We start from the raw sequence: 18,341 nt of genomic DNA on the forward strand, positions 1-18,341 counted from the left end.
GTAATTAACCAAACATCAAGTATCTCTCACTAATTTCGAACCGCCATGGGTGTATCGCGTTGGTTTTCATTGGATTCCTGATTCGGATCCCCTAAATATGGCCGCCATGAGCAAACAGCAGGAGAAACAGTAAAAGGACTGGCAAGGTCACCATAACAACCAGTATAAACTTATGCATGTTACTTGACTCTGTGTTTTCACCATTCGAGCCGACACGGGAGACCTTGGTGCAGTACTTTTGAGGTAAGCCCTTGAGGTTTGACAGGGAATGCTGGCAGATTTGTCAAGGATATGGGTCTGCCGGGAACGAGCGTTTAATAGTTACTCGCACTAACACTTCCCTTTTTCGAATAGATCAGTCAGTAACAAAAGTCCGGCAAGAGAGTTAAGTCTTGCAATTCTATGTCAAGACCGGAGGCTCAGATTATGCTTACTCCACAACTTACTGTTCAGCAGCAAAGAAAAACAAATATCATGAATAACATACAAAACTAATAAAAACTACAATAACCATGAAGTTTTTGAGTTTTGTAGTCCATTTCCATTGGTCTTCAAACTGACCATGTGATATTCAAATAACCAATCAAAACCAAGTCCTCAATGAATGAAACCTCTTGTCCTCTTTCTATTCCTCCTCTTTTTTTGCTGCTCGGCAGCGAGTTAAGTACTTTTTTCTTTCTATTGCAGATGAATGTTATGTGTGTATGTTTAATGGTGTAATATTCATTTTTCTTTTACACGCGCGCGCTGTTACAGGCGGAGCATATCCGCACTGGATAGGCGGCTCTCGGGAGTTGCGGCCGCGACGGGGCTGGTGCACTGGCGGCCGCAGCTTCACAGAACTGTCAGAGAAGGCACTGCGGCACGGAAGAGAGAGCGCGACTGGACCGCATAGTTCCGGCGCTCTCTCTCCCGTTACTGCATTCGAATTTCTCGAGTGATACGCGGGGTGAGAGGCTGATTCTTATTAAGTCGAAAGATCTTTATTATTACATCTGAGCGTTCCAACTCAGCACACATTGTTCTAACGAGCGTAGCATCCTGTCAGGAATCCAACAGCGCCCCTGCAGGCCGTCATAAGGTACCGCACAATATACGGGCACAGTCCCAGGTAAAACCTGTGAATTGACATTATATATATATCTATTATATATAATTACGAACCAGGGGAGATATTACAATTTATATACATATATAGCTCTCTGTACTGAGAGAGTTTAAAGAAACTAATCCCTGGTATATATATATTTATACAGACACTTGCATTCCCCAGGGTCTGCGAATCATGAGCTCCTCCAGTGATGAGGGGAAGGCTAGTGTTAGCCACAATTTATGTTTCCAACAACCTGTAATATGCAACCTGTAACCAAGTTCTAAGCATTCTTGTTATTCTGTGCGCCCAGCGACCCAAGGGTTTTCGGGCGCCCCATAAATAAACAAACAAACAAAAGAGGAGCCATTCGGAAATGACTGAGGTCCGCCACAAAGCCCTGCGGGCTTCACTGGGACATGATCCTCAGCGAAGAGCGCTGATGGAGGACTGGCTCCGATTCTCGCAGGGCCTGGAGGAAATCAACGGCCTTAAGGCACAGATGAAATCTAAAGGGGGCAGAAAATCAGCCCGCAGGGCGGAGGAAGCCCATACCCCCCCGGGCACACCACGAAAGAAGAAGGGTGGTAAAAAGAAGAGGAAAGGTAAAGCGGGGCCTAGCAGGGGACGGGACTCATCCTCTAACACCTCAGATGAGGGAGAGGACGATTGGGAGGAGGAATATCCCGAAGAAGAGGAAGTACTATATATATCCTCCTCAGAGGAAGAAAGCCACAAGGCGTCAAAGAAAATAGAAGAGGGAGGAAGCTGAAAAGTATGGTGCAGAGGACGATGATTTCGATCCAGAGGCACTAATACATCCCAGATCTTCTGAATGGGAGCCGCCCAAAAGAATAGCGGCATATTTAAAGAAACGCCTGAGAGCGCCACTAGCCAAAGAAGCTAGTAGCAAGATGAAGGCGGAATGCCCCAGACCACACCTCCCAGAGGATTCTGCCGATACACCCGTTATAGATGAAAAAATGATAATCTTCATGAGCAAATTTACTAAAGATGTGAGGAAGGGTCTGGATAGATCCTGGTGCTCATGCCAGGATAAAATGCTAGATATGACGGGACCCCTCACAAAAATTCTCCAGATGGGAGAAGAAGCCATGGTCAAAGGAGAGCCGATAGACGCGGCTATTCTAATTGGATGGGCCCAAAGGGCGATATGCATGTTGGGTAATGCTAATCATGCCATAACCACAGAAAGGAGGAGATCTTTGTTAGTGAAGATCGACCCTAAATTTAGTGAATTGGCCTCCTCAGAATCAGCCTCATCAGCGAAAGGAAAATTATTTGGGGATTCCTTTATTAAGGAACTAACCAAATTTGTCAACTCATATGCAGCCTTGGACAAAGCTCAGGCCTCTCTTAAGAGAGTTTTCGGGAGACACATTTTTGGACAGGCTAGCAGATGCAGGGGTCGCTTGGCTGGCCGGTTCCAGTTCAATCGATCCTTTCAGGACGGGGCACAATGGCGGGCGCAGGAAGAGCGCAGACAAACGCCTTTCTTCCCAGAGGCAGAATCTGGCGAGTGGAACGTCAACAGAATAACCCAGGTGAGAATAACATACCCGCATTCAAATACCCCAGAGGTAGGGGGGAGGACTTCTCAATTTTTGCAAAATTGGCTGAATATATCGGGGATCCCTGGGTAATTCAGACCGCTCAAGGTTTTTATATAGATTGTATAGAAACACCTTACCAGGGAAAACCGCCAAAGAGTTTAGAAATGAACAGGGAAGACAAAGCCTTACTGGAAAGAGAATTGCGGGGTTTGGAAAGCAAAAGAACTATACGACCCGCATCAAGTCAGGTAGGAGGTTACATAAGCAATATGTTCCTAGTAAAAGGGAGACACAAGACAAGACCAATCATGAATCTGAGAGGCCTGAACGGATACGTAGTGTACATGCACTTCAAGATGTAAGGGATACATCTGTTAAGAGATACCCTAATTCAGGGAGATTGGCTAGCCAGAATAGATCTGAAAGATGCATATCTGACTATTCCCATAGCAGAAGAACACTTCAGATTTCTGAGATTCATCTGGAAGAGAACGATATGGCAATTTCGATGTCTGCCTTTTGGCCTGGCATCGGCACCATGGTGTTTCACCAAGATGATGAAACCTGTGGTATCTCATCTCAGAGCTCAAGGGATAAGGCTTATAATTTATCTAGACGACATATGTCTGATGTGTCAAGAGAAGGAAACGTTGATAGAGCAGGTGCAGGTAACGATAGATTTGTTAGAGAGTCTGGGGTTCCTAATAAATTGGGAGAAATCCAGTATAGTACCTGTTCAATCGATAGAATTTCTGGGTTTCATAGTGGATTCGATGCAGGGAACTCTCTGTTTACCCATTCACAAGGTGAACGATATCAAGAAACAGCTGAGACATACTCTAGCGAAGGGAGAACTGTCGTTGAGGGACATTGCGAGATTGGTGGGCCGCCTAGCGGCATCAATTCAAGCGATATTCCCAGGACCTCTTCATTACAGTGCACTCCAGAGGCTGAAGATATATCATCTCAGGAGGGGCGTTTGCTACAAATCAAAAGTGAATATTTCACAGGAGGTGAGAGAGGAGTTCGAATGGTGGCTCATTCACATGGATGCATGGAACGGGAGAGCCGTATTTGGTTCATCCCCGGACCTTATTATCGAATCCGACGCCAGCAGATGGGGCTGGGGAGCCCGATGTGGGAACCTGTCGACAGGGGGCAGGTGGTCGGACCAAGAGACAAGTCTCCACATCAATTGCCTGGAGTTGTTAGCGGGGTCTTTTGCAGTGAGATGCTGGACCCAGGAGAGAGCACAATTGTCATGACCACTGCTTCCAAGGAGTCAGGACCAACCCAACACCCTTGGAAGCAGGCTCATAACATATACCATCGGCGCCAGCCAGTCCCAATGGGGACCTTTTGGACCCAGTCCTGGCACCGGTGGTGCCAGGCTCATAAAATGGACCAGTCCCGGCACAGGAAGCGCCGGGCTCATAACAAGTGTGAAAGTGCTTGGGTGGACCTACCTGCAGCAGACCATGCTGCTTACTTACCAGCAGAATGATGTTTCATTCTCTTCTGGCAGGGACTACTTTTTCTTCTGGGTGGGGCAGGCACCATTCCCTGGATCATTGATGCTGGAACCCTTCTGGAAGCAGGAACTCTTTTTTCCTGGGAGAGGCTGTGGAAGGAGACACCTAAGCACTCCTGTGGGCTATTTAAACCACACCCGATTGGTGCAACGTGATTCGCGTTATTCTGCATCTGCAGCAGGACGCTCACCGTGTCAGCCCCAGGGAATCTTCAGCTCCGGATCCTGTGAATAAGAAAATTACCTGCTGGAACCAATCTGCAGTCTTCAGCAACTCCTGCAAAAACAAAAGGCACAGGTTAGGCAAAAGCAAGGTTGGCGCTTCAACTTACCCGATCCATCGGCAGCATCCTAGGCGTTTTTTCTGCATTTCTCGTCCGGCATCGGGCCTGCAAAGACAAAGAACATTGGTTACTAACGCTTGGTTGCAAAACGACTTACCTGCGTTACGCTCGCCCCAACGATGCTCGCGCCGCATTCCATCACCTGTAAAGACAAAAAGAGACATTAAGGTGCATTCTACAGCCCTAGAGCAGCCTTTCTTCTTACGAGCCATCCTATTCTCCATCTTCTTGCTTTGTTCATTGCCACGAACCGGGAGGGCATCTTCTTTGGCACCGGCAGCAACTGAAAAGGAAAAAGACGTAGACATTAAAAGAGAGCAATCTAAAAAGAACTTTAATACTTACAAGTCACGCTCGTGCAGCAAACGGCGGCATCGCTCTCAAATCACCCTCTGCAATCAAGAGGCTGAACTCGAATCCAGTGAAGTAACTGGACCCAGCGCCCCTGCACCAGACGCAGGATGGAGAGCCCGGCATTCACCTATTTAAGGTGAGCGCGACTACAACCCAGTACCACGGGGAGAGAGGGAGAGAGGGGCTTGGAACTTCTCCCAACCTTCCAGCCACTAATACCTAGATTTTCTACTTGCAGACACCTCACTCTTCGGGTCAAATTTTCAGTGAAGAAGGGGCCTAATCCGGGAACCAAACGAATCCTACGCCTAACGCTGAAGACGGTTTCACCGCCCAGTCAAGACCCGCGCCTCCGAGGGAATCAGGTGAGCGTTACAACAATGCTGCGTTCTGCTAAAGATGGACAACGTCTCCGCAGTCAGGTACATCAACAGACTGGGAGGGACGAGATCCAGGTTATTGGCAGAACTGGCGAAGGATTTCTGGGAACTCTGTCTGGAGAGAAGAGTCTCAGTGACGGCGGAATATCTGCCGGGCCAGCTGAACCAAGTGGCCGATTGGAACTCGAGATACCTCAGAGACGCCAGCGATTGGAAGCTCGACGAGGTAGTGTTCCAGGAACTTATGTCACGATGGGGTCCTTGTCAGATCGACCTATTTGCATCGAGACTAAACAAACAGCTTCCCCGGTTCTTCAGCTGGAGACCAGACCCAGAAGAAGAGGCAACAGATGCCTTCCTACAATCATGGGGACACCAGACGAACTACGCGTTCCCTCCTTTCTCCATGATAGCGAGGACGCTAGCTCAGGTGAGAAGCCAAAAAGCAACCATTATTCTAATTACACTGGACTGGAAGGGGCAGGCGTGGTTCCCCAGTCTACTGGAACTGACGCATCACAACCCAGTAGTTCTACCCAACACGGAATTTATTATTCGAGACCCCAGAGAGCGCAGTCATCCACTGGTGAGGTCAGGAGGACTCAAGCTAATAGCGTGGGCGATTTCAGGAGATCTTGGGCTAGGCCAGGATTATCGAATGAGGCTGAGAGCATCATTAACAAATCTTGGGCCCCAGTGTCTCACAAGGCTTATAGATCAGCATGGGATAGATGGAGTAGCTGGTGTTTGGAAAGGAATATTCATCCCGATGGAACGGATGTAGTTCATGTGGGCAATTATTTAGCTCAGATGGCAGCGCAGGGGAAGGCTTACAGGACTATCAACACAGCCTGGTCTGCGATATCTTTCGGGGCACCCTAGAGTAGAGGGCTTAGCGATTGGTGAACATCCTTTGATCTGTAGATTGCTAAGGGGAGTAAAGATGCTGAGACCCCCTAGTGAAAAGTATAATCAATTATGGGTTGTAGATAGTCATGAGATTATTTTTATCATGGCCGGATAATCAAGAGTTGACACGGAAAGCGATTTCAGGCAAGTTATCCATGCACTTATGTCTTATAGCATTTAAAAGATCCTCTGATGTTAGAGAGCTGGAGGTTAACAGGAAGAGTATATCTCCGAACGGAGTGACCTTCCTTATAACAAAGAGGGCCAAAACAGGTTTGAGATCTATTTCCTATGAGTCTTTCCCAACTCAACCAAAATTGTGTCCAGTCAGATGCATAGCGGCATATGAGGAGATGACGAGGGTGGTTAGGCCCCTGGGAGTGTCACAATTATTAATAGTGATTTGTAGAACATTTAAAGCGGTTACACCGGCCACCATATCTAGATGGCTTAGATGGGTGATGTTACAAGCGGGCATCGATATTGAGAGATATGGCGCACACTCCACTAGAGGAGCGATGGCTAGTAAAGCGTATAATATAGGAGCCAGAGTAGAGGATATTATGAGGACTGCAGATTGGTCGAATGAATCGACTTTTAAAACTTTCTATTTTAAACCCATGGAAAGTGTGACATTGTTAGTGGTGAGTAAGATTTGAACAAGCATAATCCGAGCCTCCAGTCTTGACATAGAATTCAGATTTTCAACACATTTGTTACTGAAAGTCATCATTCTATTAAAGACACAGAGGTGAACGGTTATCCCACCCTATCAATCGTATGAATGTAAAGTATCTTTAATGTTTGTAAAGTTGATATTTTATCATGTTTAATGTGATATACATGTTGTTTATGATGAAATATTTGTAATAGTTTATTAAAGGAAATAGTTTCTATGTATTTATGACTACGATTGTCCCACCCGTTGTTCGGTCTATATTCACCTCTCTAAATTTATGTTTCTATAGGGATGGCGACAGACAGCAAGCAATCCGGGATCTGATGTAGGATGCAGATGGAATTTCAAAGAAGTACTGGACGCAACCTCGCAGGGACAAAGAAAGAGGAGGAATAGAAAGAGGACAAGAGGTTTTATTCATTGAGGACTTGGTTTTGATTGGTTATTTGAATATCACATGGTCAGTTTGAAGACCAATGGAAATGGACTACAAAACTCAAAAACTTCATGGTTATTCTAGTTTTTATTCGTTTTGTATGTTATTCATGATATTTGTTTTTCTTTGCTGCTGAACAGTAAAGTTGTGGAGTAAGCATAATCCTTAGCCTCCTTGTCTTTAATAGAATTATGACTTTCAGTAACGAATGTGTTGAAAATCTGAATTTCAGCACATCTGATGCAATGCCCTGCATGAGAGTATGTCATTAGACATCATAGCATTCAACATTAATAATTTCACACGCGCGAGCGTATTTTTAGATTTGCAAAAAAGAAACCATGCTTGTATCTGATAAGTATAATGTGATTTAACACAATGGGAATAGGGAACAGAACATTTTGTTTCCGATATTAAGACAAAAACGCCAAAAAATAGCAACATTTCATCAGCTTTCTACCCGGATTATTATTTATGTGGGATAAACAATAATGTTTCTTCCATGCCCAAGATACATGAATGATCATGCTTTACAGGTAGGATTTAAACCCAGGGATATATCAATAAGGGAGTACCATTTTGCGCATCCACACACAAGAAATAAGAAAATGGATGGTAAGAGCATATGTACCTTACTTTTTAAATGGCAATTACTTGAGCAAGTCGCACAAATAATTATATGAAGACACAGCATACTAGTCAATAAATGACGGTATGGTAATATCATTTTACGGCACTTAAGTATAGTACGGGTGCACAGATCATAAGGCAAATTTCAAGCCGTGCAATATGTCTAAGGTTTAACCAATACGATGCTGACATGTGCTCTATAACATGTGGCCACACATTTTTGTTTTTGTATACTGCATTTTGTTTATCTCGTCTTGTAGAACTTCTTTGGTTAATTTTGACAAATGATTGTGAATTTGGTTGCTCATAATTAGTTCATTGGCACATTGACTTACTTTGGTTTCTTTTTCATTTTTTTTTCTTTTTTACTCTGCCTATCTTTCCCTCTTTCCCTTTTTTTCTTTTATTCCTCATGTGCTGTATATTGTGAATTTCTCACCTCCCGAAACAATCCAAACTAATACCCTTCCTAAATCTCTCTGCATATTTTGTAAATGCAATGTTCACAATTATGTTTTTTAATCTTGTACATGTTTATCACCAATGTAGTGTTTAGAATGAATGCCCTGTTTTGGAGAAGGCTCAGTCAGAAACCAAACACGTGTCAACAATAAAGGTCACCCCTATGGGGGACACATAATTCCAAAAATCCTTATTTTGAGTCAGTACATTATTTTTCAACAATGAACATATGTGGCGCAGTCAATGGGCCTCATTACGAGTCCGGCGTTAACCGAGGCGGTAAAACCGCCAGGTTAACGCCGGACTCGTATTACCATTCCGCCTCCGTGATTCCCGGAATTACCGGGGCATTACAAACCCGGTTTTCCGGGAATCACGGAGGCGGAATGGTGTAAATCCCCATTCCCATTGAGTCCTATGGGACTCGATGGAAATGGGGATCATGGAAACACCGGCAGCATCTCGTAATGCTGCTGGTGTTTCCTCGTCCGCCTGCATGCGGGAGGTGTTAAACCCGCCAGGTCAGACCTGGCGGGAACATCACCTCCCGCCTGCAGGGGTCGGACTCGGGCGGTCCGGAAACAACAGTGGCGGCGGGTTTACCGCCACCGTTATTTCCGGACCGCCTGGGTCGTAATGAGGCCCAATGTGTGAAAACCTGGCACAAACTATGTTTTAAATTATGCTAAGTTAACAAACAATTGTAGGCACATAAAATGATCACATTCCATTTTAGACCAATTGGATGACCGGCTGTTAAAGAGGAGGAAGTAATGAGGGGATCAGTGATTGGCTGAATTGCAACAGTCCAGATCTTGTGAGATGATAGGCTGTTGAATCTATGATGAGATTGAATGGCTGAAAACACATAGCAAGGTTGGTAATAAGTTTAAATCCCCTTGGCTGGATGTTTCCTGTAAAATAAAGAAAAACGAACTATCAATGGCTTTGAATGAAAGTCCAGCAGTTCCAAATAAAGTAAGGACCATTTATTTATTTTTACATGTTTTTACTGGCATTTATATAGTTACAGTTGTGAATTTCAGTTTCCATTTCACATGCCTACATTTTAGGTTAACAACAACAAATAACCATTAACAAACTCCTTCCTACACGTGCCATGTGTTACTTAAACCTTGGTTGGGGCAAACACTTCAATGTTTGGGGCATAGTCTGTTCGCTCCTCATGTCTCTAGTTGGGCAATGACATTTGGGTGCCGGGGGGTGACTAGCTTTGCACACATTTATCAGTACCACCAGGGTCCGATCTGTTTGCTCCCTCCTCCCACACCTTAGTCTCCGCCTCTGCCCACCTTTCGAATTCCTTGCGCCATTTTCCATATTGTGGCCCCATAGCAGTTTTCCAGGACATGGCGATGGTTCTCTTGGCTAATATGTATGCAAAGTCCATAAACCTGGCTACATGTTTGTGTTTGCTGATTCTGGGGTAGGCACCAAGCAGGCATTCTTTGAGTGACCACTTATACCTCTTTACTCCAGCCTCCCTGCAAGCTCGCTCTATGCGTGCCCAGAAACTTTGCACCCGCACACACCCCCAGAACATGTGTAGCAGGTCAGCATCCTCTCCTTTCCACCACAGGCATTGTGAACTCGCTTCTTTGTTAAACATAGTTATTCTGTGTGGGGTTATGTATGGCACGGCACATTCAGTTGTATTAGTTTGAAGCACTGGTTCCTCGATACAGCCTTAGGAAAGCTCAGTATTCTCTCCCATTCTTTCTCTGTTATGGTTGCACCTAGGTCTTTCTCCCATTGTTCTTTCAGTGCTGTGCCCTTGGGGCTGGTTGTGTCTATCAGCATGCTTTACAGCCGAGAAGTCGTCCTCCAGATGTCTTTTAAATTGTACACAAGGGTCAGCAGTGGACTCGCCTGTGGTTCCTCTGGCCAGCCCTTTCATCTTTCTTTGGCCTTTTCCCAGACTCTGCGGTACCAGAGATATTGCCCGCTCGGCAGCTCCTCTTTCCTGCATTGAGTCGAATTCCCTGAAGACCCCTTCTTCATTTACATCTCCCCATGTGTATATCCCTTTGCCTTCCCATTTTCTTACCACTTCCATATCGATACTGTCTTTGCATGTGTCCGCTGCTATCGGCACCTACGGTGAGTAGGGGTTTGTTTTTTTCAGTAAGGTTTGCACTCTCCCCCATACCTTCCTACCCAGTGTTACCATCAGTGGAGTGTGTTCCGGGCCCTCCTGTGTTACCCACAGTATTTCTTTTAGTTTGATGGGAGCCACTAGGCGCTGCAGTAAGTTTGTTTCCGAGGTAGTCTCGTCCGGCAGCCATTTAATTACGTGACAGAGCTGGGCTGCCAGGTAGTACTGCTCGAGGTATGGCAATTCCACCCCACCCTTATCGTATGGTAGATATAACATTGCTAGTGAGACTCTGTGGCAATTAGCACCCCAAAAGAATTCTCGGAGCAGCACCTCCAAGGAACGGAAAAAGGATGCCCCAACATAGTAGTACACGTTGTTGAAGTAGTACAAGAACCTCGGAAGAATAATCATTTTGGTTATGGCTACCCTACCTAACAGCGATAGTGGCAGCCTCGACCAGAATTTCATGGACTTCCTCAAGCCCTGCACCACCTTTGCCGTGCTGTGTTCGTGCACTTATTCCGGTGTATGTCTAATATTCACCCCCAGGTACGTGAACGAGTCCACCTCCCAGTTGAGTCCCACCGCTGATAGTTCGCTGACACTCCTCCCTCTCAACTATGCTAACGGGAATATGCAGGATTTGGTCTTGCTGAAGTGGATCCCTGACACTCTGGCATAGTTATCGAGTATGTCCAGGATCACCGGTACATTCAGGTGCGGATCTCTCACGTACAGCACCACGTCGTCTGCGTAGAGTGACAGCAGGTGTCCTGTTCCCCCAACCCAGATGCCAGCATCGAGGTGTTGCGTCCTGAGGTATATTGCTATTGGTTCAAGGCCCAGCACGTACAGCATTGGGGATAATGGGCATCCCTGTCTCGTCCCTCTCTTTATATACCAGATTGCTGACACTATCCTCCCTGTTTTAACCCTGGCCTTTGGGTTTGTGTATAATATTCGCACCCATCGGATGAATACCTCCCCAAATCCAAATTCCCTTAGTGTTGCCACCAGCCATTCCCAGAATATTGAGTCGAATGCCTTTGTGGCGTCCAGGGAGAGTATGGAATACTGTTCTTGGAATGCAGCTGTTTGTTCGAGTATGTGTTGCAGCCTGCGTAAGTTCAACGCTGTGCTGCGTCCCGGTATAAAGCCATTTTGTTCACTATGTATTAAGCCCCCCATTATCCTGTTCAGGCGCCTGGCCAGTATGGTGGTTAGAATCTTGACATCATAGTTCAGCATCGCTAGCGGGCGGTATGAATCAGTCATCCATAGGTTTCCTGGGTTTAGCTATCAGTATAACTAGGGATTCCCTCATGGATTCTGGCAGTTCCCCTTTGGTGTATGCCTCTCGGAAAACCTCAAGCAACACCGGTGTCAATGTTGCTTCATATGTTTTATAGAATTCTGGGGGGGGGGGTCTGTCACTTACCGGTGTTTTACTAGAGGCAAGTGACCGTATTGCTTCCGTGATATCATCCCCTGTTATTTCGACCTCCAAGGATTCCTGTTGCGAGTGATCTATTTTGGGAAGACCTATTTTGTCCAGTGTGTTTAATATGTCAATTTGTAGCACCTGATGATGATGACTGTAGAGGTGGGAATAGAAATCTCGGAAAATGTCATTGATTTCCTGTTGTGTTTTACGTGTTGTGCCTGCTGTATCTTTGATCTCCGTGGTTTGAGATCGCGGGTGCTCTCTCCTACATAGCCACGCTAACAGTATGCCTGGCTTATCACCCTCGGCATGTGCTTTTGCGGTTTTCACTGAGTAATCGAACTTGGAGAGCCTTCCCCATGCTTCTTGGCAGTCTCCTCGCCATCGTGCTGGTTCCACCTCCTCCTCCCTTGTTCCCCTTGTGTCTGACTCTTTGTGTTTTATCTCCTCCTCCAGTTTCTCCAGATCAGCTCCCAGCGTTTTCCGTATGCCCCCCGCGCCTGCAATGGCCTCGCCTCTCGCCACTACTTTCATTGCCTCCCAGACTGTGCCCCATCTTTCAACGCTACCTACGTTCTTTTCCACATATTCCTCTATTTTATCTCGGAGCTCCTCCATGAAGGCCGGATCTGTTAGGGCATCTGGTGCCATATGCCACATCAGTATGGGCGGTCTAGGCCCCGCGTTTTCCAATTCATCAGCAGCGGTGAGTGGTCTGATATTGACCTGCCTAAGTACCTCTCTACCTTCAGAAAAACTCTGAAAACAAAGTTGTTCAACTAAACTGTCTAATACTCTGCATTTCCGCCAATAATGTTCATCTGTAACCACTGAACATCTGCTCAACAATGTTTATGAATACCTGCATATGATCAGTTTTGCTTCTGTACCAAGCTGTATATTGGTGCCACGATGCCTCTGGGCTGCTGGGTGCTTGATAAATACAAATAAATAAATAAATGAATGAATAAATAAATAATACTGTGCCGATTCTATTTGTATTTGGTAGCCCTTGCCCACAAATAAGTAGTCAATTCTGGTTTGCAGGGAGTGTAGTGATGAGAAGTATGAGTAACCTTTGTCTGTGGGATGTAGCTCCCTCCACACATCTACTAGGCCCAGGGCTTCTACTAGTGTGTTTAGCGCCTCTGCTGCGGCATCATTTCTGGTTGCTGTCGGTTTAGACCTTCCAGCTCCCTATCCCTAACACAATTGAGGTCCCCTCCCCATATGAAAAAACTCTCTCGGCAGTGGGCTAGTTTGGCCCCCAGTGTATCTAGGTGTTTCGGGATCCCATGGTTGGAGAGCTATGAATTTATTATGCAGACCTCCACCAGCTCAATGCATCCTTTTACTAGTAGGTACCGGTCTTCAGGATCTGCCTCCCAGCTCAGTAGTTTGAATGGAATTTCTGGATTTATCCAGATGAGCACCCCCTGGCATATTTTGAGTAGGGGGACCCATAGCATTGCCCATCCCAGTGTTCCATTACCGCGGCCAGTCTCCTTGGTCAGGTGGGTCTCCTGCAACAGTGCAATGGCCACCCTTTTCCTGTTAATGAAGGATTTCAACCGATTCCTGTGCATGTATGTTCTGGACATTCCATGTCACTACTCTAATTTCATTGGCTATTTCAATATGTGGATCCCCCCCGGCCCTCTCGCCCCCCTGGTCTCCAATTACTTTTTCAGGTTATCTAATTGTGTCACTCCCCAGGTAACCCCCGCCCCGTTCCATTGTGTATGACCACATTCACACATTTCCTGACACATACCTCGCTTCGTGTAGGGTTCAAACTATTACAAACTCCGAACCAAACCAGAACCAGAAAACTGCACTCAGCTGCCACTTTCCAACCGTGGCGCTCGAGTGCCCCTGCATTTGCTTGGCCCATCTGGGCTTCGGCGTGCGGGCTGTGGTGTGTCAGCAACCCAGTTTGTGGGGTGTGTCTGTTCGCTCTGTTCGAGGTGCTTACCTCGCTCCTGCCGTATGCAAAAAACAAAGTGTATTACTGTTTCTTGTTGCTCATCAGCATTCCATTCCGTTGGTGTGTATTGTCACTCCCTCTTCTCCCTTCTCCTTTTGGGTCAGCAGTATCTCATGTCACCGCCTCTTTTCTGTCATCCAAGTTGTTGTGTTCCAACCACATTGTCTTAGACATAATCCCATTTTAGATTGGATTATAGACCACAACTGTGACACAAACATTGTTTTCAATACAGCCCTCCCATGGACAGACCACAACTGTCTGCAATTTACCATCCCCATAACCCCATGCGCCAAGCCCACAACACCAGCACCGTCGACAGTAGCAAGAAGCGCTAAAAAACTCACTGCAGAGAACATCAGTGCCTATCTCAATCTCCCATGCCTAGCACCACCATTCTCACCTGACCCCGTCACACTAGCGGAATTATTCAAAGACACGTTGACTAGCGCCATCAACACAGTCGCCCCATTAGAAAACAAAAAAGAAAACAATTCTTTCCATTCTAATTCATGGTTCATAGAAGTGCTCCGAAATCTGCGCAACTCCAAACGACAGGCGCTAAAAACTTGGCAGGCCAACCCCTGTGACACCACTAACTATCTTTCGAACCATCGCAAAAAAATACAAAGACTCCATATTCAAAGCTAAATCAGAAGCATACAACAACAGAATCTCCTCGGCCAATTCACAAACTCTTTACCATCTTTAAAGAACTAACAGTACCTCCCACTTGCACGGACGAAATTGTTAAAGACGAAGCTTGGTGCTCCAGCATACAAGCTGCCATGCTAAAAAAATAGACCTCCTCCAAAACAAAATATCTGACCATTACAAAGCCTTACCTAAACCGAAGCACCAGAAGCAAACCCACCACAACCGTACAGGTAACAACCCTCCTAAATTCGCTTTCTCAGAAATATCAGAGGTAGATGTCCTAGACATCCTAAAACATCTCAAACCATCACTATGCAAAGGCGATGTATGCCCCCCTAAAATCATTAAAGAATGCGCCGAGCAACTCGCTCCTCTAATTACCGCCTTCATAAACGCCTCATTCAAAACAGGTATAATACGCAAGTGCCTCAAAGAGGCCTGGGTACGTCCACTCCTAAAAAAGCCTACTTTAGATCCCTCTCAACCTAATAATTACAGACCAATTACAACCGTCCCATTTCTTCTTAAAACTTTAGATAAGGCTGCCCACAGGCAAATCCAACTGTACCTCGAAACCAACTCTATCCTTGGAAAGAGACAATCAGGGTTCCGCAAAGGACACGGAATGGAAACTGCTTTACTAGATCTGAAAAACCAAATCACCTCCATCCTCGACATGGGTAAGCCTGCCTTACTCCTGCTCCTAGATCTATCAGCAGCGTTTGATCTCGTGGACCACAGCACCCTCACCAACCACCTCACGAATGCAGCACACTTCTCCAAGCACGCAGCAACATGGATCACTTCCTTCCTAGAAGGCAGAGCCATGAAGGTGTTCTCCAAAATAGCAAATGCTGAACCCACTGTCATACACTGTGGTGTTCCCCAGGGATCTTGTACTGCACCAACGCTCTACAATCTATTTACAAAGCCTCTCTTTGATAAACTGGATGCACTTGGGATCACATACACAAACTATGCTGATGATACCCAGGTGCTCCTTCCCCTCACCGGGAGCTATCTCCAGGACGCTTCTACCCTTCAACAAATTTACTCCACAATCCAAGCCTGGATGGCCACCAATGGCTTATGTCTCAACGGGGATAAAACTGAAATCCTCATCCTCGGTCAAAAACCCACGCTAGCCAAGCTGGGTCCGACATATCAAAACCTATTCATTGACAACTGAGTCATCCCAGTCCTATCCTCAGTTAAAACCCTTGGATTCCACATTGATGCTACACTATCTATGGATAAACAAGTTAGCGCCATTGTATCGGCCTCCGCTCTGAGTACCAAATTGGTCAATGCCATAAAGCCGTTTCTAACAAAAGATAACTGCCTCTCCATTGAAAGAGCTACGATAGGAGCCAAATTGGACTATTGCAATTCCCTCCTAGCGGGTAAATAAAAAAAAACCTAGCCAGCCACCAAACCACTCAAAACAACTCCCTCAGAGCAGCTCTCAGCATTCTTAAAAGAGAACACATCTCTCAAGCAAGAAAAAACACTCACTGGCTACCAGTTAAAGACCGAATCACTTTCAAGATTCTATCCACCGCACACAAATGCATCAACCTAACCGCACCCTCCTACTTATCGGACACACTAGTCAGAACACAATCCACTAGACCCACTGGACTAGAGTACACCAACCAACTCACAGTACCACGAATTACCAGGGCCAAGGCAGGAGGAATTGGATTCCCTACCTGGCACCCAAGCTCTGGAACACTCTACCCACAGCTCTCAGAGCTGAAACCTCTCTCCATGCCTTCCGCAAAAAGCTAAAAACGACACTCTTCAATTAGCTGCTAGCACACTGTAGGTACTTCTCACAGCTTGCCCCCCGCACCTATTGTTCTAGCTCCATAATGCCACTTCATGTTGTATGTATTTACACGACTACTGTAACTAAGATATGAACATCTACTGTAACCAGCGCCTTAATGCCCACGGGCTGCTGTGCGCTCCATGTTTGTATGTGTTCACATGACCTCGGTAACTAAGATATGTATATCTACTGTAACCAGCGCCACAATGCCCACGGGCTGCTGTGCGCTTAACAAATGTGAATAAATAAATAATAAATTGTAGCCGCCGCTGGCGTTTACAGGAAAACAGCCCGTCCTTTATAGAGTACTTTTAGCCTAGACGGGTAAATCAGCATGTATTTGAGGTTCAATTTCCTGAGCTTCGATTTAAGTAAGGACCATGAGAGCTGATCACAAAAAGGAAATCCAAAAATAGTAGGGTGCATACTGCGGAAGAGAAACGGGGGAACGTTTATCGAGGCAGCAAAGGTTAATGACACTCATTCTTTTTGGAAAATTATTGCAGGCAATCCGACTATCACTCCCTCGGTGGATTTAAAGAATATTAAACTGTGTGTTCCCAACAGAAAACTTGGATGAATTTTCTGTCTCTTATGCCCAATGGGAAACACAGGTTGATATACACGGAGGGAGAGAGTGGACTGATTTTACAATGCAGGAGTTTAGGGTATACGTAATAACGGTAAAGCAGGTGAAGAGAGCTTTTCTTAGAGGGCCTCCTGATATATTTTAAATGCAATAAGACCTCGTGAATCCCTTGGATAACCTTAACATGTAATGCTATTCTATCCAGAGGCCTTGTGTTGGCAAACAGAGATTATCATTCCCATTTATTATAAGAAAGGAATGGCTATACCTCCTTTTTGGATTGAATGTCAAAGCTCTTTGGTTGGATTAAATATGTTAGATTACTGATTTGGGTAAAGGACAAGTCAATATTTGCTGACACCCGATTGGGATTCAGGGAGGATTTGAGGACCGTCTATCAAGGACTGAATTTAAACTTAATATTGTTTAAATATGTCTATGGGCTTGGTACATTTGTCCACGTACCCTTCTTGGATTTTGCATCCCAGTGTGACCGTGTGGATGGACAGTCTTGTAGACAAGCCTGCTTGAATATCATGATACCCCTACTGGCAACACTAATGAAATAGAGAGGGGCTCTTTGGCAATGGCGAGGTATGGGACGGAGGGGGAGTTTACAGTGGCCATTGGTTTGGGGCGTATTTTACCACTGATACCCTTTAATCTCTTCATCTATTCACTGTGCTCCTACTGATGTCCTTCATGTAGGAAATAGGAGACATTTCCTACTCAGCTTTGCTAATGACACTTCCTTGCACTGCAGTGCTGTTAAAAATAAGCAACACAAAGCTCACAGTTTTGGCTTGAGGTATTAGTTAGACGTTTACCAGCTACTGACGTCGTATGCCCAGAGTAATCGCTCTATTTTGCAGCAGTTGTGATCTTATGCCAGTTAGTAACTTTCATATCAATGTCTAGCACATGTCCATCCCATTCCTACACAAAAGCCAAAACTGTTGACTTTGCCAATGCTTGTGATATATTTTCTTTGCTCTACAAGAATGAAAGGAGGCGATTTTTGATTATTTTAAAGGCGAGCAGTGGCTTGCGTCATTCCAGGGCAGCGTTTTCTGACCCTTTGTCTGCTAGTCAGTGGTCTCCTGTATCTCCATATCTTTGGTGGTTAGAGTGATAAGTGTAAAATGCGATGGCCTCTTATATTTAGGGTCGCTGCCATGTCTCCTTATTTGTTGTTAGAAGATACCGTGAGAGGGTCTTTGTGAGAGTAGTGATTTGCGGTGACCACACTTCATTTCCACAACGCCTATACCATTTAATTTTAATTTGCACGCACATGCATTGTCAAACCACCTTTGTGCTAA

Source organism: Ambystoma mexicanum, chromosome 6q, assembly GCF_040938575.1.
Source record: "Ambystoma mexicanum isolate Mex_15411 chromosome 6q, UKY_AmexF1_1, whole genome shotgun sequence".
Taxonomy (NCBI): Eukaryota; Metazoa; Chordata; class Amphibia; order Caudata; family Ambystomatidae; genus Ambystoma; species Ambystoma mexicanum.